Genomic DNA, 21,698 nt, shown 5'->3' on the forward strand with positions numbered 1-21,698 from the left:
CAGCAAGACCCATATCTCATGACCATGCATTTTAGTAAGATTTTCAGAAGAGGACTCTTGTTCTAGATAGGAAAGACAATCAGTAGAAAGAACTTTCCAAATGTTAGAACTTTGCCTTTTCTGACAACAACCAGACCTTCAGATATCCTGTCTTCTTTCAAAATTGTCACCTTTATCATCATATCTGTCCACTTGGAAGGAATGCCTTTTCCTGTTCTTGAAAGATAATTATCACTATTATTTTTATGCAAGTATTGCTATGTATATAAATTGCATTATATGGATAAATTTTTTTTTCATATTTTGAAGACCAGATAGATCACTCCTCTCTTTAGGTATTTGACAAAGCTTCCACCTAAATTAATTTTGAATTTAGGGTATATAGATGCAAGGCTACAGAAGCTCAATTTCACCAAAAGATAGAAGAATCCTTTAAAAATCTGTATACTTTTACATTGCTTTGTATACAAAACTCACTTCCAGGTAGATCATAGCCAAATAGGAAAAGCCAAAACAATAAGACTTCCACAGATAATATGGAAGAATATCTTTATGAATTCTCAATAAGAAAAGATTTCTAAAAGGATACCAAAGCCCTGACCATTAAAAAGAAATTTGAGAAAGGTGACAATGTTGAAATTAGAACTTCTGTTCATTAAAGTATAAAGAAAGAAAAAAATATTTCAATGTAGGGATGACATTTTGCTCATAACCCAAGGGGTTATGATATGATACCCAGGATATATTGGGAGTTCCTCCAAACCCATAAATCAAAAACAAAACAAAAACAGAGAACATAACAAAAAATTAGCAGATTGGAGCAGGTACCCCATAAAAAAAGAAACCCAAACAGACACAGGTGGAAAGGTGCTCAGCCTCATTAGTTAGCAGGGGAATGTACGTTGAAACTACACTGAGGCACCACTACACGTTCATGGAGTGCCAATGCCAAGGTTACGAGGATGTGGAACAGAAAGAACCCTGAAATAATGAGCAAATTGGACATTGCTATGGAAAGCAGATTCACATCATCTAGTAAAACAGAGAACATGTGCAATTTAACGACCCAGCAATTCCCCTCCAAGGTATATGTCCCCATAAAACATATGCTGTGTGCACCATATACATATTTAAGGGTGCTCATAGCAGTATTGAAAAATAGTTCCAAACTGGAAACAACCTAAATGCCTATCAAGAGTGGAGTCAATAATAAATTACAGTATAGTCATTCTATGAAATGTTCTGCCGTGAGAAATAGTGTGTGTCGGGGCTGGGGGGAAATGTGTGTGACACATAGAAGGGGAATCCTAAAGTCTTAATGCTGAATGAAAAGAGACACAAACTGTATTTGTAATTTATACAGAAATGTTCAAAGATGAAATTAAGCAAGTTTAAGCTATAAAGAAAAGAAACTATAAAGAACTATAAAGAAAAGAAACTATAAAGAAAAGAACTATAAAGAAAAGAAACAATACTATTAAATAGCTATTAATACAAAAAAATAGCTATTAATACTATTAAAACACCAGAGAGTTTTTGATTTCCCTCTAGGGGGAAGGAGAGGCTACAATTAGGAAAGTTTTGAGAATGTTAGGAAATGTTCTATTTCTTGACACAGGTAGATTACACAGGGATTTGTTTTACAAATTGCTAAATCATGTCTTACTAAAGGTTTTATTGAAAGCCTTTCTGTATATTCTTGTATTATACACAAGGGAGTAAATATATGGCAGACATACTGGGCCAAGATGGAAATGAGCACAGCAGGATGAAGAATAGACATCATTCTTCAAGTTCAAAGTAACAGAGCTCTCTAATAGAGGGCTGAAGTTCACCAGATTAAGTGGAGTTGTGCCCAACCTCATTTCACATTCTGTTAGTATGACTTGCAGAAAGCATTTAGTTATAGAGAAAACATAAAGCAAACATTAAATCCACAGGTTACAAATCATCATGTTGCAAAACATCTCAAAACCCCATCTCAGAGTGGATGTGCAGCTTCACAAATTTAGTTGGTGGAAGGGAAACTCAAGGAATGGAGTTATGATTCATCAAACTATACACTTAGGACTTGTGAAATTTTCTGCATGTATCTTACACTTCAAAAAAAGTTTATAAAAATGGTGATAAGAATAATGACTTTGAGAGTTTATAGCAATGCTAATCATTATATATGAATCAATAAAAACTAATAAAAATACAGAACTGAGATGGTAAATAGTGAGTTCCATTTAAATACAAATTGAAGTGTTGAAAGGATATGCAGACAGAAATGTTCACTAACAGTCACGTAAGTGGGATTCAGAGCAGAAACATGGCTGGAAAGAGATATTTGGAGGCATCAGCAGACTGATAGTATTTGGAAACCATGAGCGTGAATCAGGTCATACACAGACAAGTACAAAGCAATCTGACAAGAGGACTTTGAAGGGTTAGCAAGACTTGTAGAACAAAGATCATGGAGGAGGTGAAGGAACATCCAGGACATCCCTATTAGAAGGCCTAATAGGCGCAGTACTAGGGAAATCAGGGCAAGAAACTTGCAAAGGAAGAAACGCGCAACTGGATCAGAGAGTTAACGACTAAGAAGTGCCTATATGTTTAATAGCTAGGTCGTGAGTGATTTGGTAAAAGTAGAATCATTGGCATGTTGAAGTCTAAGGTAGATAGATGGCAAGAATATCATCTAGAAAGATGGCAGAATTGGGGAGAAAAAGAAAGAACTAAGCAAGGTGCCAGTGAATTCCATGCAGTTGATGTCATCATCAAGATTTTGGTAGAGGTAATCAGGAAGCACAGAGAACAAAATAACTAGATGACATGAACGTATAGTGCCAGGCTGGAGGAGCATGAAGGGCTGGCATGGTGATGACCACCCCCTCTTGCAGGTCTTTGGTACATGGGACTCAAAAATTCTTAGTATTTATTCAGGAGGCTGTAGGAGTCAAAATGTATGTCAGGGTAGAGTTGGGCTTTACTTCAGATCAGGAGGTGGGTGAAACATTCTATGAAATGGTTGAGGGACTCTTTTTATCATGAAAGTAATTCTTCTTGAAACTGAAAATCAAACAATTCTCCCCAGTTGGCTGCCCAAGCTTTACCTATTGCAGACTAAATAGTTACCTCTTTATGCCCACTTATTCTTGTGCCCCAAGGGAACATATTATTCTCCTCACCCTAGCAGTCCAGTAACTATTTTCTTGGTATTCCCAATATTTTTTCTAAATCTAAACATTGTCTTCCACCAGCTCCAATTATTATTAGGTTATCTTTCTAAAGCCAAAGTGATTTTATCACTCTTGGGGAAGGCTAAGGATGATCTCTTGACTTACAAACATCAACTACAAAGAAGTTTGAAGATACAGAAGCTGACTCAGACTCTTGGGGAAACTGGAATTCTTGACTGGTCATTGAGAGGAAATCTGATTGTCCAGGGCAAAAGTTCAGATGGGCATTGAATGCCCATGAAATCAGGCTCAGTGGTGCCTGTCTGTGGGTCCTATTCTTTCACAAGAGTAGGACATGGTGGGTGAGTGTGGAGAAGGAACATGAACTAATGTTCTAGTCCTTTGCCCTGTGGCTCTGATTTCACTCCCCCTTTTCTGAGCCAGAACCCCAAACCACCTTCCCAATTCCTCTTTCACTTGGTCACCTTATTTCCTTTCCTCTTTTGGGGGTTCATTCCAGGAGGCAGAACAAGCTAGAGTGGGAATTCAGTTAAGTCAGAATATGGCAAAAGACTGACTTGGTGTCTGACAAAGACCACATGTTGATTTCCATCCTCCTGCAGTGGAAATTCTGGTGTGAGCTCCTGACCAATCAGTTCCCACAGGCTGATCTTCCAGACTTCTGGGGCTCATTCCAAAAATATGTGATTCAATTAAAGGAACATGTAAAAATCACATAGTGTATATAGACAGCAGTATGGGAAATATATGGAAGCATGTACAATAGGTTGAATAAAATCCTCTCTTCTTCCCGCCACAACCATCAGATCCTAATCCTTAGAAATTATAATATTACCTTACTTGAAAAAGGGTCTTTGTAGAGGTGGTTAACCACCTCTTGAGATAAGATAAGGCTCTTGAGATAAGAAAATTATCCTGGTTTATTTGGTGAGCCCTAAATGCAGTTACATGTATTCCTACACATGTGCATCCTGTGCACAGAGGATGAGGAAGAGTAGACAGACACAGCAAGGGGAAGATGATGTGAAGACATAGCAGAGAGATTTGAAGATGCTGGACTTAAAAGTTAGATTGAGGCAGTCACAATCCAAGGACTGGCAGCGGCCACCAGAGGCTGGCAAAGGCAAGGGACAAATTTTTCTCCAGAGCTTCTAGAGGGAGTGTAGACCTATTTAACTCCTTGATTCTCGCTGTCTTGGTGGTATTGATTTCAGACTTCTGGCTGCAGAACTAATCAACAAATTCATAGTAAACTGTTAAAGCAGCCACAGGAAACCAATAGCACATGTAACAGTTGAGAAACAGCCCGACACTCTGGAAAGAAGATAAGGTCGGGGTGCATGACCTATACACCCACACCAAAGTCTAGCACACAAGAGAGGGGAACAGGTGAGATCCAGAGGCGACAGGCACGCCAGAGGTAGATGATGGGGTGGATGGCTTATTTCACGTGACGTCCCTGGTGACGCTTCAACGCTTCTCTCTCAGCACTGGCTCCCAGACACACCTCACACACAACACTGCTCGTGTTGACAAGGCCAGCACCAGGGCCAAGCAGAACCTTGGGTTCAACAAAAACAAGAATATCTTGGTGCCTTGGGAAAGAAGCCCTCCTTGGAAATATTGCTGGGGCTGGAGCTCTAGTTAGGAGTGAGAAGAGAAAATAAAATAGAATTCTCCCCTCCTTGAAGCCCAGATAAAAAACCCAAGCCAGCCCTCCCCGCAGCCAGAGCATCCACAACAATGACCCCTCTTGCCCATCCCCACATCCTGACTCTGCAAGGGCAAGATGGGGTTTATAGCGCAGTTTGAACTCCGAAGTGTGGTACCACCATTCCTTCGCTTTGCCAGGGTCACTTTGTTTTGTGGCACTGCCAGCAGCCACCCCCTGGGGTTCTAGACTTGAGACTATCCTGTTGTCACACATTGTCATTCTGCTCACCAGGCCTGTGTAGTCAGAGGGGCGGGGGAGGGACACGGCATCCCAGTGCTCTGTTCTTGCTCTTTTCACTGGGGATCTGGCCCCACCGGGAGCACCCCAGTTCTTTGCACATATTTCCCTCAGTCAAGTGTGTGCACCCCCACACCGCCCAGCTCTAACCTCTCCCGGGACCATTGACCAAAGGCTGGCCACGTGGCAGCTTCACAGTTTGTAGCAACCCTGACCACAGCATCTCTCTTTATCCATCTCTTTTTTATTTATGCATAAAAGAGCTGGGGTGCAGGTCAGAGGTGTGTGTGTGTGGGGGGGGGGGGAATGAGGATTCACCAGAGACAGAGTGGGGAGCAGAACAGGCGGATCTGCTGAAATACACTGCTGAGGGGAGCAGCAGTTGAGTGAGGAGAGGTCTGCTGTGCCATGTGGGTAGCTCCCTGGCCAGGGATTGAATTTGTGCTGCAGTGGCTGCAGATAGCTTGATAATGCTGAAACTTTAACCCCTGAGGCACCAGGGAGGCCGCCATCTACCTCTTGTTCAATGAGGCATGAGTGTCCTCTGGGTCCCTCTGGGGCAGTCTGGTCTGCTTGTCTTTGATGTACAGAGCGTGTTCCAGTTTTACCCCAGCCGCAGGATGCTCTGGGCGCAGTGTCCCACAGGTTAATAATCTGGGGAGGGAGGCAAGGAACCTCTCCGCCATCTTGATTCACCTCCAGCATCTGTGAGTCTCGCGATCCTTTGGTTTAAAGATTTAGGACAAGGACCTCTGGAGTTGCCATTGCAGACACTGTAAAAGACGAGGTTTTCATTCATAATTCAGAATGCTCACAAAGTACTGACTAAGCAGTCCCAGATTAGGATTCCTGTCAGCACAAGCCTGGTCCACCTGAGAGCTTATCTCCTGTTGCCCTCGGCAGCTGAGCCTACTGTGATTTGCCCCAATGACCTGGATATTATGCCACCTCCGATTGTGACTGTGCAGCCTGAATTAACCTCCCTGTGATTTAGAAGCTGGTGGGTCTGAGTCTCATTATAGCTCTGACTTTCAAGCTCTTTCCCGCTACTGGGGCCCTGGGATTCACTTGGAGGGGTGTTGTAATTACTATGCAGATTGCTTTCCTATTATTTGATTGAACCTGCAGGAAGAGGGAAGGTCATTAGAGTAACTTCCTCAATTTCTCATTTTAGAAAATATGGAAGCATAATTCAGCATAACTCAGTCCACTGAACCACTCATCACAGAAAGTATAAATAGAGCACAGAAATACTCTAAAGACCCATATCTTGAAAATAAGGTTGCCAGATGGAGTAGACCCATTGCTGCTTCTTGAGGTATGTTGTCTTCAGAGGGCTGTGCTGCCAACTTCACCTGCTTTGCCATCTACCCAGTGGTGTGACGTAGAAGGAAGGCTACTGGTGCAAGAGCGGGCACTGCAGGAGCAAGCTCTGTGTCACTCTATGAATCTCAAGAAAAGGAGCTGCAGTTTGTAGCAGGCCCACAGGAAGGAAGCTATTTGTTTCCAATGCACAGCCCACGTCCCCCACCCCCAAATCCCACTTAGCATTGTCCACAATCAGTAAGTCAATCTGTAGAAGGTGAGACATTTGTCAGGCCTGTGTGTCACAATGCACTCAGCTGGATATAGCCCCGTGAGTCCATTCATTCTCCTTTCCTTCCCCATATGCCAAGAGTATAAAGGGCACTTACTGAAAAATTAAAATTATAAGAGATCAGAACGAATCTAAGTGTCCAATCGCGAAAGACTAGTTAAGTAGAACAGATTTATGTAATAGGTTACCACGTAGCCAGTAAAAATAAAGATCTTGGCTAACAGACACAGAAATTGCTTCCAAAAACATGAAGCAGAAAAAAGCAAGGGCATAAAGTACATGTAACAGGAACAATTTAGATCAATACAAAATGACCTGTGACCCTACATATATATGCTAGCTCATATTTTTTTTCCCCTGGAATGTTTAACAGTGTCAACAGTGGTTGCTTTGGGGGAGATAGGAATTTTTACTGTTATTTCTTTCTATATATTTTAAATGCAAAACATGTATTTCTTTTAACCTTATTCTTTATAAGTTAAAAAAATTATTAAAGAAACATTGGCTTATGACATAGGTTTCAGGAGCTGATCATTGTAAATCAACACCTGTACATACTAAAGTAAGTTCACTACCAAAAATTAAATTCTACCTCCCATCATTCAATTGATCTCTGTTATCCATCTCCCTTCCCCCATTTAGCTTCTGAGAACCACCAATTTGTTTGGAGTCTAAAAGTTCATTTGTACTTTAGTTAGCTCATTCGTTTCTTTATGTGCCACGGATGAGTGAAATCACACCACGTCTAGCTTTCTCCATGTGACTTACTTCACCAGGCATAATACCCGCTAGGTCCATCCGTGTGGAGGCAAGCAGTGTTTCAGCTTTTCTTTGCAGCCGAGCAGGATTTCATTATGTGGACACCAAGGCTCCTTGACGCTGTCACCCCCTGATGGGAATGCAGATTGTTTCCAACTCCTGGCTATTGTCATTGAGGATGCAGTGAACACGAGGGTGCAGACAGCTTTCTGAATTCATGTTTATTTGTATCTCAGGGAAATACCCAAAGTAGGATAACTGAGTTATATGGGATTTCTATTTTTATTTTTTTGAAGAATCACCATATTGTTTTCCACAATGGCTGCATTTTAATGACATTTTCCCAAAGTGTCCTTGTCTGTCCCTCAAAGGATCTTTTCAAGTACTTCTTGATTTCAAGACAACATTCTTTAGCAGTGCACGATGCATCTGAGCACAAGCACCCAGACAAGGGAACAAACAGGGCTGAAGTCCCGTGTTGTGGGCTTGCCTAGCACTGAGCTTGGCACCAAGTAGCATCTGTGCAGACCTCCATCTTTCCTACTCCCCAAACACAACCCATCTGGGTCAATGGCAGCTCTACACAGCTCTTTATTTTACCTTTCACTGCCGGCAACCATTTATTGCCAACATAGTTTGACTTGGTTCTTACTCCTCATCCAAGTCTCTCAACTTACTCCTCTGAGCCAGTCAACTTACCCATGGTTTTATATTTAAAAACATCCTTCACATCTGGTCCCCAATCCCTAACCCAGGAGACTCTGTCAAATTCCAGACCCATCCACTGCCATGCCCAGCCCAGGCCTGAACGCAAGAATCCCCCTTAACTTACCTGAACTGAGTCAGGCAAACATATTCATGTTGTTCCCATGTCTGTATATTGCACGCCAATAATTTATCATGCCAAACTTAAGTACAGCCAACTCTTGATTGTCCACACAAATGGCAGTGAATATTGGCACATAGCACTCAAAACAGCAGATGATTACAAAATCAGAATTCTGGATAGTGACTATGAAATGCAATGGTGATTTTTAAAAATTGTTTACTGAGTAGTGACATTTTTTATTTTTTTGAGATAACACTGATTTATTACATTGTATGTAACTCAGAGGCATAAGATTATCCCTCAGATGCATGTCAGCGCATAGGTGGTAACTCTTCTTAATCTAGACTTTTTCCACCATAGATTTAATTGAATTAAAATGAACCTGTATTCTGTTTCATATCTACTGGATATAGTAGTATTAAAGGAAGGTAGAGAGAATCTCCCAGAAATTAAGGATTTGTTTTAGGTAATCTTCATGGAGGGGGTTGAGTTTATTATATTTAAAACCATACTTAGATTTCTCTTTCTTTTGTAACTCAACAGCCTTTTCTGCAAAACTAAATATGCGATCTAAGGTCAAAGTAAACTTTCTTCAAAATATTTTCATACTTTAACAAAATTCTTTGTGTGTACATGTGCGTGGAGTTTGATTTTATGAAACATTTAAAACTCTCATTTTAGTAGCAGCCACTTGAATCTCTAAGTCAGCTTCAATGCACTTTCTCTGGTCTAGGCTACAGAGGAAATATCACCAGCTGATTAGTTTTTAGGATATCAACATCAAACACCAGTAAGTAAAACTGGCTATATTATCCTTTTTTTTTTTATTATCTTTCATTTATTTTTTTCCCCCAAAGATTTATTTATTTATTTATACAAACACAGGGTACAGTCAGAAGCGCGGGAGGGTGAGAGGATTCACCAGAGCCAGAGCAGGGAGCAGAGCAGGCAGAAGGACCGAAGTACACTGCTGAGGGGAGCAGCGGGCGGCAGGAGAGGTCTGCGCGCCATGTGGGACCCTCCTCCGGTGGCCGGGGAGCAGCAGGGGATCGAACCGGTGTTGCAGAGGCTGCGCCACCGGGGAGGCCCTGGCTATATTATCCTAACTACAACCATCCACAGAACTTTACATTTTGATTATTTTGGGATCGGAAGAGTGCGAACTTTTCCAATATATGAATTCTGCATGCTGGAGCGTGTGTGTGAGAGTTTGTGTGTGTTTACCCCCTTTGGTGGTGACTGATCTAGGATATTGGCACTTTTTTTTAAAGTAGCATGTATCCACAGAGCAATACTGCCCCTCACACAAATTCCTCACATTCATGGACTAAGTTCACACATTCAAAATGGGTCTATGGAGATGAGTCCTCTCCTAAGACATATTGAATAAATAGATCATCATTTTCTACAATTTTTGGAACATCAGTGTAGAGGCAGGTTTTCTGCCTCTGAGCAGGTTTTCTGATCCAGCAGACCGGGTGAAGGAGGTGTCAGGGTCCTCAATGGTTTTAAATCTTTTATTTAGATTTACCAGGCACATGGCAGGCAGGGGTGCTGGGAGGCTGGCAGGCCTCCCAGCCCGAGCAAATCTTCACTCTATCTGGGCTCTCTCTGCCATCCTCTTGGCTTCCGTTGGTTCTCCGCTTCTTCTGGCGTCCCCACGATGCTGCCCTTATAAACTCAGTCTCTCAGCCCAGGTGCACCCACTCCAGGTGCCCGCCATCAGGCATGCATTCAGGACCACAGGGTTCCCTCATCTATCCTAATGGCGGGAGGCCAGAAAAGCCTGATACTTTTACCTCACCCTGCAATCAGGAAGCCTCAAGTTTCCTTCTTTCTCTTTTTCTTCTTTTCATGAGACCTCTGCACCCTTGCCCTGGCCTGTGCCCAGGAAGGGCTCAGCAGAATCCGCATAGACCACCCAGAGGCCTGGGGCTCTCCCTGCCACGGGAGCTTGTGCTCACCCACTGAGCTTGTCAGGATAGAAATGTCACTGGGAGCAGATGTGTTTTCTGTTTCCATAATACAATTTAGGGAGATGGAATGGTTGTCATAGTGTAGGAGTTTGGGTGAGAGTTTTTAATTCAGTAGAGGAGGAACCAGTAGGTACATACACAGCCAGGAATGAGAAAGGCATTTCAGAATTTAGCACCGAAACTCATACTTCCCCCTCATTCTTTACTGCAAAGATTTTTAAAAAGCCGAGATGATAGCTCCGATTGCCAGGAGCGGTGGTGCCACACACAGGCACCAGCTTTGTTTTGTGATGAGAGGAGGCTGACTTGTAACCAATTTACTGTTTCACACTAAGGCAAGAGTGGTCAAGGCAGGCTTGTCTGTTTGGAGTCATAACCTGCTACTTACCATGTAGCCTTGGACAGAAGGAGCATTTCTTCACCTATAAAATGGGATTATACTATAGTGTCTTTCTAACTAGAGGGTTATGGTTAAAAATGCACATCATGGACTTAGCATATAGTAGGTGCTCATTTAAATACTTATCTCTCAGTATGCCTAAGTATTTGAAAACAATCCTCTTAAATAGGCCAATCCACTTTGAATAGTTTTCAACAAGTGATCGCTTTATAGAATATATACAAGTAAACTCCAATTCATTGCAGGTGAAATTACCATAAATTCCAAATAAGTGGTGCTTTTAAAAAAAAGGGCAGTATCACTGTTTTCCATGGTTAGTGTCCATATTCCCCTCCATTTATACAGATAATTGAGAGCTGAATGCAGTCTAAATAAAATGTTAAAGCTGCAATGCCCAAGTGGAACTTATTTAAGGAGTGATTATGGCTAGAAAATGGCCTGTAAAAATAGCTCTCGTCCTTACATCACATCACTTGTTCCCAGTGGCGCCTTCAAGCCTTCCTGCCCTCCTGCAGACCGGGATTCTATTCCGCCTCACACATCCCCAACACAACTGCCAGCTGAGTTCTAATTGCAGAATCTTCATTACCAGGGATGATTGAAACTATAAAAAGAACCCAGCTGAAATTTTCACATCCTGCTGTGTTAGTACAAGGACCAACTCTCCTGTTTCTGCCCCATTTCCCCCCCACTCCCCCTCCCTGTAATTAGCCCTGGTACTTGTGTGGCCCAGCTACTGTGGGCAGCTCCAAGAGGTGGATAGACATAAGTTCCCTCCTTCTCCCCTGAGATCCCCTGCACCGGATGGGCTGGCCACTAAGATGGAGGCGCCAGCCTCTCCTCCCAGCTGCAGAGACAGGAGCTTCCTTTCTTTTTTTTTAATCTTGATTTGTATTTTTAATCATTCATTCATTCATTCATTCATTCATTTATTACAACATTGTTCATTTTTGCACAATGTATGCATTTTCATCTTGTTTATAGTCCCCATAAAATTCCCTTCTCACCACCTCGGCCCAGTGTGTCTCTGGTTTATAGTTGCCTGTTGATTTTGATTTTTAGTTTATTATAACTAGTCTTCTTCCTGATCCCTTATTTAGGTTTTCTAAATTCCTGCTAAGAGCAAGACCATCCGGTATTTTTCTTTTTCTTTCTGGCTTATAGATGTGGTACATATACACAATGGAATATTACTCAGCAATCAAAAAAGATAAACTCATGCCATTTGCAGCAACATGGGTGGAGCTGGAAGGGATCATACTCAGGAGCTTCCTTTCTCAACCCTCCACCACCAGTATCTTTCCTAAAGTCAGCTAAAAATGTGCAGCCTGAGAGGCACACAGTTTTTCCAGGACATTGAGACCTTTGTAATAACATATTGGTAACGATCTTCAAATGAGTCTTTTCAGGCTACATCTTTCCTTATTTCAGCATTTATGAAGTGCTCAGTACTGAGATAACTGCAGTGAAGGGAGATATCCAGAAGCAAGAGGCCACCAAGGAATTTTAAATGCAGTCGGAAAGAAAAAGCTAGACTGGACTGCTCCCGGTCTAATAACTCTAAGAAACAAGGTATATGAAATGTACGCAAAGGAGAGAGAGTAAGAGAGGGAGAAGAGAGGACTTATGTTTACTTCATGGGCACTGCATACACTGCCCTGACCTAGTCTTGGCTTCTTGAGGAGGAAAGCCCTCCTAGAGCGAGAGCTTGAGTTACCCCTGTTGTCCACATGAGCTCAGCCCCTGACTGTCTTCAGGTAAAGGTGGTCACAAGTATGCTCAGGTGAAATCAGTAGAAAAATCATCCCCACCCCAACTCACAGAACCCTAGAAAAGCATTGCAACCCTTTTAAGTGACTATGTTTTGAGGTAATTTATTTTGTATGCAATAAATAATTGGTATGGATAAATAATGACCTCCTAAAATTCCTAGCGTAAAAGATTTTAGATTGCAATAAAAAAAAAAAGTATTTTAGACTGAAGTGTAAAAAAAATAAGCCCAAAAACAAACAAAAAACCTCCTGAACACAGATCATCCTCTAGGACTTATAGTGCAATATCATCACATTCCAAAAGGCTGTTCTCAAAGCCTATAGAAAGAGAATATATAACTCACAAAGAAAATGAATTAGTTGGACATCAGATTTCTCAAGAAGTCAATGGGGTATTATTTTTAAGGAGTAAAAATAAAAGGACTTCTAATCTAGAGCTAAACTATACCATTTAAATGTGAGGATTCAATAAAGATATTCTTAAGTAACAGAATTATAGGAACTTCAATATGCAAGGGACATTCTTAAACGTACTCCAAGGCTGAAAACTAATGAATTAGGTTATCAACTCAAAAAGTTAAATATAATAAAGAAAAATATTTATATAACATTTAAACATATTAAAAATATATAACAGAATATAATAAAGAAGAGAAACAAAACAAAACCTTTTCTTTGAAAATATTTATAAGGTAGACAAACCTCTAGTAAGACAAATGAGGGGAAAAAATGAAGTGATACAAATAAATAAAACAATAAAAAGGGTAAAATAACTAAAGACACAACAAAGTTTTAAACATAATAAAAGAGTATCATGAAGAAATATGTTCTAATAAACTCACTATTATAGCTAAAGCAGAGAAGGAACTCCCCAGGCCAAATTACTGAGGCAAGAAGAAATAGAACATTTGAATTGACCACTATAAATTAAAATAATCACCAAGAATTTTCTAACTCCATATATATACACCTGTGCGTGCACACACACAGAAATCTCAACTTAGCAAAATTTCAAGGATGGATAAACTCTATCACCAAAGATATTCTAGAAAAAATTAAAGACTGAAGCTACTAGGTTCTAAAATTGGATAAGAGTACAAAAGAGTACTTCTATACCAGCAAAAGCCAGTTGAAAAATACAAAATATTACTTACATTAGCAACAGTGTAATAAGGGAGCTAAGAGTTAGTCTAAGAAAATAGAATTTCATAGAGAAAATTCTTAAACTCTTAAAGAACACAATTACGCATAAATGAAAAGATACACCATTTTTATCCTAAATATTACTTACACCAAAAGCACATAAATACTAAAAATAATTTTGGAAATAAGGAGAAAATGGCAATGAGATGGGATAAGCGAGGAGGTCAAGGTTCACTGTACCAGATATTAAGTATATAATATAAATCTGTAATAGTAAATACATGCATATACCGGAAATAAAAACAAACAAAGGTGGACTAGACAGTCCACCTTCAATCTCAGGTGATTGTGATAGTGCAGGTAGAGAATCAAGAGTCCTGGCACCATCTTGGTATCAGAGCAAAGGGAACGGCCACTACTGGTATTTTAAAAAATAGCAGGAGGAATTTCTAACTGAATGCATCGGGGGGCTAAAGAAATTGGAAGAATAAGATGTGTGGTGAGAGAAGCTGGCAAGATCTGTGCACGATAGATTAGAGATTGTGCAGGATCTTTATGTGAATTCAGTCTTAGAAAGATGAAGTGTAGGATTAGCAGAGAGGATGAATCATAAGAGAAAGAGACCTATTAGATTAGACCTATTAGACCTATTAGTTGGAGAAATCTCCATTAAATTATTACAACAGTCAGATGGAAAGAATGAACTAAGACTGTGGGATTTGGTATAGAAAGGAGAAGTTAGAGACAGGAGATACTAGAAATGTCAAATCTGAAGGATGTGGTTGATTAGTTGAACTGAGTTTTGTGTTTTGTTCGGAGGTAAGTGGTAGCAGCAGTCACCAAGACAGGGAATTTAGGGGGCTGCTGTCTTGGCCAGAAATTGATTTAGTTTGTAGTGTGCAGGTGTGGATGCTTCTAATTGCACATGCCGGGTGGGTCATGAGACATGTAGGTCTGAACCTTAAGAGACAAGTTAGGACTAAAATATGGAATGGAGGCTCACCGAAGTTGGGAATGTAGCGGGAGCCAGGGAGAGGCCTGAGACTTCACAGTGGATGTGGAAGGTCAGGGTCAGCTACTGGTATTTTTCCAGGAGTCTGTGGCCCAAAGGCAGAAAGTTTCCAATCCGGCCTGTGAGAGGCACAGGGATGCCGAGAAAAGTGACAGCACATTTGGCAACTGTCACATCACATCTGTTTTCGTGGTGTGGCTTCCTCACTGACTGACAATCAGAATACATAAATATATGTAACACATTAAACAGACAAATCCACTCTGCATGGATCTGCCTAAATATTTAGACACAGCCAAGCAGTGACAGAAATTTATGAAGAGATTGAAATCCCGATCACTAAGGTGATAAGGAAGCAGAGAACAGCCCTACCTCTGCCCTGACTCCTCTCCAGACCCGTGGGTGATGTGTCACCCCTGGGAGGGGAAGGACAATTCAGCAAATGGTGGACCTTGACCCTTCACTCTCCCTTGGGGAAGAATATTCATCATGTGATGTCCCATGGTGAGCGGTTAACCCAGAGAGTGAGTGAAGTGAGGGGTGTAGGTATAGTTACAAGAATGTTACGTTTGGCATCATAAGATTGAATTCAAGTTCCAGCTGCATTGGTCACGCTTGGTGACCTGGGCTCTCTCAACCTTTTCTTTTTTTTAAGATTTATTTTATTTGTACCAGAACCGGGATACAGGCCAGATGTGCGGGAGGGTGAGAGGATTCACCAGAGACAGAGTGGGGAGCAGAACAGGCAGACTGACTGAAATACACTGCTGAGGGGAGCAGCGGGCGAGACAGGAAAGGTCTGCCGCGCCATGTGGGTATCTCTCCGGCCGGCCGGGATCAAACCTGCACTGCAGAGGCTGCAGACAGCTTCACAGCACTGCTCTCAACCACCTGCACCACCAGGGAGGCGCCTCTCTCAACCTTTTCTTATCCATCAACTGAGAACTTTCATCCCTGACCTACCTGCTTCACAGAGCATAAGGGAGTCAAGAGTTACTGCACTTGCGGCTTTCAAATAATGTTCTCCCAGCTTCCAGGTTTCCCTGCTGGTCCCCAGGAGCCTCCGCTCCAGCTCCTCCCAGGCTGGCTACACCAGAGTTCTGCTTTCGCCAGCTTATGCACTAATAATGTTGCAGAGGAGACTCGTTTGAAACTATCTATCTGTAACATCCTTGAAAACCACTGCTATGTATGCAAGGGTCACACACAAGCATGAATTATTATCATTAGAGGGTAAATTCGCTGCCTTGGGTAAATGTTGAATGAAAAAGAACATGAATCTGAAATGAGTTTTTAGGATTATCTGTGCCCTGCAATTTCTAGTATCCTCTCCTCAACTTCATTATCAGATAATTAGGAATTTATTGTGTGCGAATTTTTGTAATAATAATTTTAATTGGGCTCCTAGTACTACCCTGAATTGTATCTCCTGGAAGGCCTTCAACGGACTTAGAATGCTGCATCTGTGCACTGGGCGCGGAGTGGCGGGTGAGGCTGCTGCTGTCTCCCACTGGTCCTGGTTTAATTACAGTTCCCCATCCTGCGGCCCCGCGGGACTGTCATGAAGAGGCAGTGTCCCAACTGTTCCCCGCTGCAAAGATACCATCAGGAGCATGAGCTGCCCCCTCAGCCTAGAGTTCCTGCGGGAAAACTCATTTCCCCCCAAGTTTTGGCACATTTCACACCATTACACAGGCGCTGTCATGAAGGAGGGGGCCAGCGGCCAGAGGCAGAGCTTAGGTTTTCTGCAGGCAAATCATTAATGGCTTCGCTCTGCTGTGTCTTAATAGGATTCCCAGGAACTCAGAATCTGGACGGTCCATGGCGCTGATCTCTGGGTAAAGGGGAATGGGTTCACGAAGGGAAAAATTCCTTCCTGCTCTCGTTTTCAAAAGAGCAGTGTAAATCCCCATGAGGGCAGTGACCACGGAAGCTGGAGGTAGTTCATTATCATTCATGTGTAAGAATATCATGAGTCACCCACACGTCCCTCCTCTTCAGCAACAACACCCAAGAAATGCCAGGCAGAAATAAAGGGAACATTTCATTTAAGAAAGTGCTTAAATTCTTAATAATCTTAGCACCAAAAACTGCAGGCCTTTCAATCAGATCTCTCCAGGCACTTGCTTTTGTTCTTAACTCACCTTGCCTGAGGTGGTTCCCGCCCCCTTGGGGATGTGTCACCCAGCAGCTTGTCCGTCTTCAAGTGTCCCTTTCTTGAATGCCACCGGGTCACCCACCCAGGACCCTGGGAGGAATTATTTTCCATTTCTATTCACTCAGGGAGAAGGGAAGACTGGCATAGTATTTCCTAAACTACTAAGCCCTGGTATTCTCTCTCTTCCTAGGAAAATGAGAAGAGTTTTGGGTCTCTGGATGTAAGCAATAAGACCGTAGGGGACAGAGGGAAATGCCAGAATCTCCATTTGCCCCCAAGCTGGCATAGGAAAGACACAGAGTCCTCTTGGATCCCAGGGGAGCCATAGGATCCCAGCTGTGCTCCCTTTAGCTTATGTCAGATGTTTGCAGTGAGGACAATGTAAACTGAAAGACAGAACCCAAAGGACACGGTCCATAGCGAGAAGCCTCATTGGGGAATTTCCAGAACTTACCAGGAATTCCTAATTGTTTCCCCATATAATTTAAGAACACAGGAATTATTGCAAGAGCCCAAATCATGATGCATTCATCCAGAATTTACTTGATCATGAAAACTAGAGATATTTTCTAGGAGCACATGCTGCCCTCCCAAACCTCAAGCACCAAGTGTTCTTAGTGCGCAGCATGAGTATCTTCAAGAGCAGAGTCTCCATGATTCAGAAGGGCCCTTCAGTGACCCGAGAGATGAAAAGGAAGTGAGGGGAAGATCAGTCTTTGTGGAAGGTCTGTTTTTTTTTTTTTTAAGATTTATTTATTTATGCATGCAAGAACCGGGGTACAGGCCAGAGATGTGGAGGGTAAGAGGATTCATCAGAGACAGAGTGGGGAACAGAACAGGCAGACTGACTGAAATACACTGCTGAGGGGAGCAGTGGGTGAGCCAGGAGAGGTCTGCTGTGCCATGTGGGTAGCTCCCTGGCCTGGGATCGAACTTGTGCTGCAGCAGCTGCGGACAGCTTCATAGGTTGTGTCTTAACCTCTTGCGCTACCAGGGAGGCCCCCATGTTAACTCTTTTGCTATTCTCCACCTCATGTCTTGGTATATGCTGTTTCTCTGGACTGTGACGCCATACCACCTGCTCTAGATTGTCTCAATCAAGCCTTTTCTCTCCTTTAAGACACAACTTAGAACATCACCTCCTCTGTGAAGCCTGCCTTGATATTCACAGGCTTATAAACTCCTCTCTCATTGTATATGAATTGTCCATTCACAGAAGGAATTACACTATGTCATAGTTGGTTCTTTAAAGATGTGTCTGTATCCTCACCTGATCAAGATTTATGTGTCTCCACTGTGATCATGTCTCTTTTTATTAATTTATCCAGAGTACTTAACACAGGGTCTTGTCCATTGTAGGAACTTAGTGAGAACCTGTTGAAGAAAATGAATAAATCAATTGAGTAAAGTTCTTCAAAAAACAAAACAAAACAATGAACCATCTCATTGAATGAAAGGAGAGAATAAAAGGAATGTTAAAAATCATATATCTCTAACTAAAAAACTGCACTCATAAAAGTATCTTGAATCATTACTAGAATGATAGATATATAAATCCAAAGGGAACCAGAAAAATAATCACAGAATAAACTTGATGTGTAACCTTTGAATTTATAACAAATAAGGTAATAATATTATTAGTCATTTCAATTTGCAAGAAGCATACACAGAACGGCAATGAATTATATTATGTAATATTTCATAGCTTTCAAGGGGTACTTTGACAGTATTCTCTTTCATTTGATCGTAGCAGTAACCCAGTGAGGTAAAGCAGAAGAGGTGGTTTTCATCCCTAATTTTCTGGTGAGGAAAATAGGATTAGAGAGTTAAAAAAAAAAACCACCACCCAAAGTCACCCAGAGGCAGAGACAGACCAGAAACCCAGAATTTGGAGTGCAAGTTCAACATTCTTTCCTCTCCTAGTGACCTCCGAGAGCAGGCTTTCATCAGTGGATTGACAGTGGGAATATATGATTTTCCAGTTTGCCATTCCTCCAGGCAATAGGGTTTCAGGTGCCTGAAGACCCAAGGTAGGTGAACCCCTTCAGAGCCAAATTCCAGCTCCTCAGTCTTCCCAGCACACACTGACACTGTGGTTGGCTTGGCCGTTCCACTGTCTCAAGCCTTAGATTCATCTTCTGAAGACCGTGGTGCGAGCAGGTAGGCAGGCCAAGGACAAGGCAGGTGTGGGAACAGAGGTAGCAAGGGAAGTAGACAGACACAGACAGAGGTAGGATCAAATTCTACTTCTACCCACTTCTTTTCCCATATGGATATGCTGTTGTTCCAGTACCATATGCTGAAAACACATCTCTCTCACCAATGGGTGTTTGCTTCAGTGCGTCTGTTGAAAATCATCTGGCCTATGTCTGAATGTTCTATTCTTGTGCACTCTGTTTTGTTCCATTGACTTCTTTGTCTCTTCTGACACCACACTATCTTAGTGGCCAGTTTTAAATCCTATGACTTTATTCTTTTTCAGCATTTTTGGGGGCAATCTACATTCTTTGAATATAAGTATGCATCTGTTTGAGTATTTCTACAAGAAATTCTGGTTGGAATATAACTGGGATTGCATTGAATCTATAGCGCAATATGTCTTAACAGTATTGAGTTTTCCAAACCATAAACATAGTATAGCTAGTCATTTATTTAGGTCTTTTAAAATTTCTCCTTGCAATGTTTTTTTAAATATCAGCATAGAGGCCCTGCATGCCTTTGTTCAAATTGATTCCCATGCAATCTATGTCTTGCTATTACTGAAAATGTAGTCACAGGTCTTAAATTTTTTTCATTTTCCATTTCTGCCTACTAACAGCAAATGCGAATTTACCTTGGAGTTAATAAGATTTTTGCATTAAAGACCTCCTTTGCAAAGACACTTTGCAACACCTTTGCAAGTCTTGCCCTGCAGCTTTGTAATCATAATTCTATATTATTTTTCTTAAATAGAGCCCCCAAGTTGCAAAAACATTCAGACCACACAAAACTTAGATTCACCCCCTGTCTGATAGTAATGTTCGAGAGCCCCTTATCTGTAAATTGGGATAATGACGCCTTGGGGTGTTTTTTGTGTGTGGCAAGTAACACCGTATGCATAACAAAATACACCGCCTTAAGCATTTTGAAGTGTGCAATTCGGTGACACTAAGGGCACAATACTGTGCAACCCTCACCACAATCTAATTTCAGCCTTTTTTCATCCCCTCAAAACGAAACCCTCTATCTACTAGCCAATCACTCCCGACTCTGCCTCCTCCCACTTCTGACAACCACGAATCCCCTGTCAGTCTCTACTTTTGACTTTTCTGGAATCTCATATAAATGGACTCTTGCCCTCTGTAGCCTTTATGTCTGGCTTCTTTCAGTTAGCATAATGTTTTGCAGATTCATCCATCTGGTAGCTAGTATCAGTACTTTTCATGACGGAGTAATGTTGCTTTCTAATACACCACATTTTGTTTGACTGTTCACCTGTTGATGACCATTGTGTGATGCCATCTTTTGGCTATTCTGAATAGCAGTGTTCTTGACATTTGGGTATAAGTTTTTGTTTAAATACCTGTTCCCCATCCTTTGAGGTATATACCAGGGAGTAGAATTGCTGGGTCCTATGGTATTTCTAAGGTTAACTCATTGGGAAAAAACCAAACTATTTTTCCCCATAGGGTTTTTCAGGATCAAATGACCTAACACATTTGTAAAGTTTTAAGTGCCTGGCACAAAGCAATACCCTATGAATCATTGCTGAGATAATTCAAAGTATTCATAAGTTATCAACAATAGAGTAGTATATCTATTTAAAATATGCCATTAGAATGACATTCCAAGCTTCTTGCTCTACCCCTTCCTTAATTCCATCCAGGAATTAGAGGAGAACCTTTCCTTCTGGAAGACCAAACTTTGCCTGTTTCTATCAGCCCATGTCACTCTTTCTTTGGGATCTCCCTGCCTGTGGGTACTCCAGTCTTCTCTGCAATGTCATAAAGGTTGGGGGCAGGCCTGAGGTCTGGGGCTGTTCACCTCTGACTAAGGCTGCCATAGCAGGGTGGTGGATAAATTTAATCTGGGGCATAGTTCTAGCAAGGACACAGGTTAACAGATCTAAACTACTTTCTCCAAATAACCCTCCTTGGAGTAATAAAGTTTATATATTTCATTTACTTCTTCCTGACTCCCATGTATCTAACACAATTGGTTCCATCAATAGGAAGGTCAGGGATAGTATATGATGCTTCTCCCACCCTTTCAAGACCCCTGATCATATCCCAAAAAATAGAAAGACTGTTTCTAGTCCCCAAATTCCTGTACCTCAACTATAGGTTAAAAAAACAGACATACTTTGGGTTATTCTGTGGTATTGCTATAGTGAATCTTGATCTAGAAAATGCTTTGCAAGCAATTCTCCACTTGGAGCGGCTTCATTTCAGAGTCCCCATAGTCTTAAAATCCCTACCTTGAGATGGTATTTGTCTTCATTTTTGCACTTAATTGAGCATAACCTCACAGTCACTCTTTTCTCTCCTGGGTAAATGTACCATTGATAGGTAGTAGTATGTTTTTTTTCTTAATTCAATTTAGTATCATTTAGAGGACACCTATTAGGTACCAGGCACCATGCCAAGCATTTTGGGGGAGACCAAGATGAGTAACCTTCGGTCTCATATATAGGGAAATTTTAGTCTAGTTGCAAATGAGGGAATATACTTACATAAGCAAATACACAGTGAATTTAGTTGATCTGGCTTTACTGGGTTGCAGCCATTTGGTTTAGATGATTAAAATCTAATACATCTCACCAAAGGAAATTGGATTCAGAATTTTTATTTCATTACTATTCCCATGTTAGTTATCCTCCCTTCTGTCTGCTTCGATTCCTCTCTCCCTTTGGAAGATGACACGCTTCCCCAAAT

The sequence above is a fragment of the Talpa occidentalis genome, unplaced genomic scaffold (assembly GCF_014898055.3).
Source record: "Talpa occidentalis isolate TD23 unplaced genomic scaffold, MPIMG_talOcc4v2.1 talOcc4.9, whole genome shotgun sequence".
Lineage (NCBI taxonomy): Eukaryota > Metazoa > Chordata > Mammalia > Eulipotyphla > Talpidae > Talpa > Talpa occidentalis.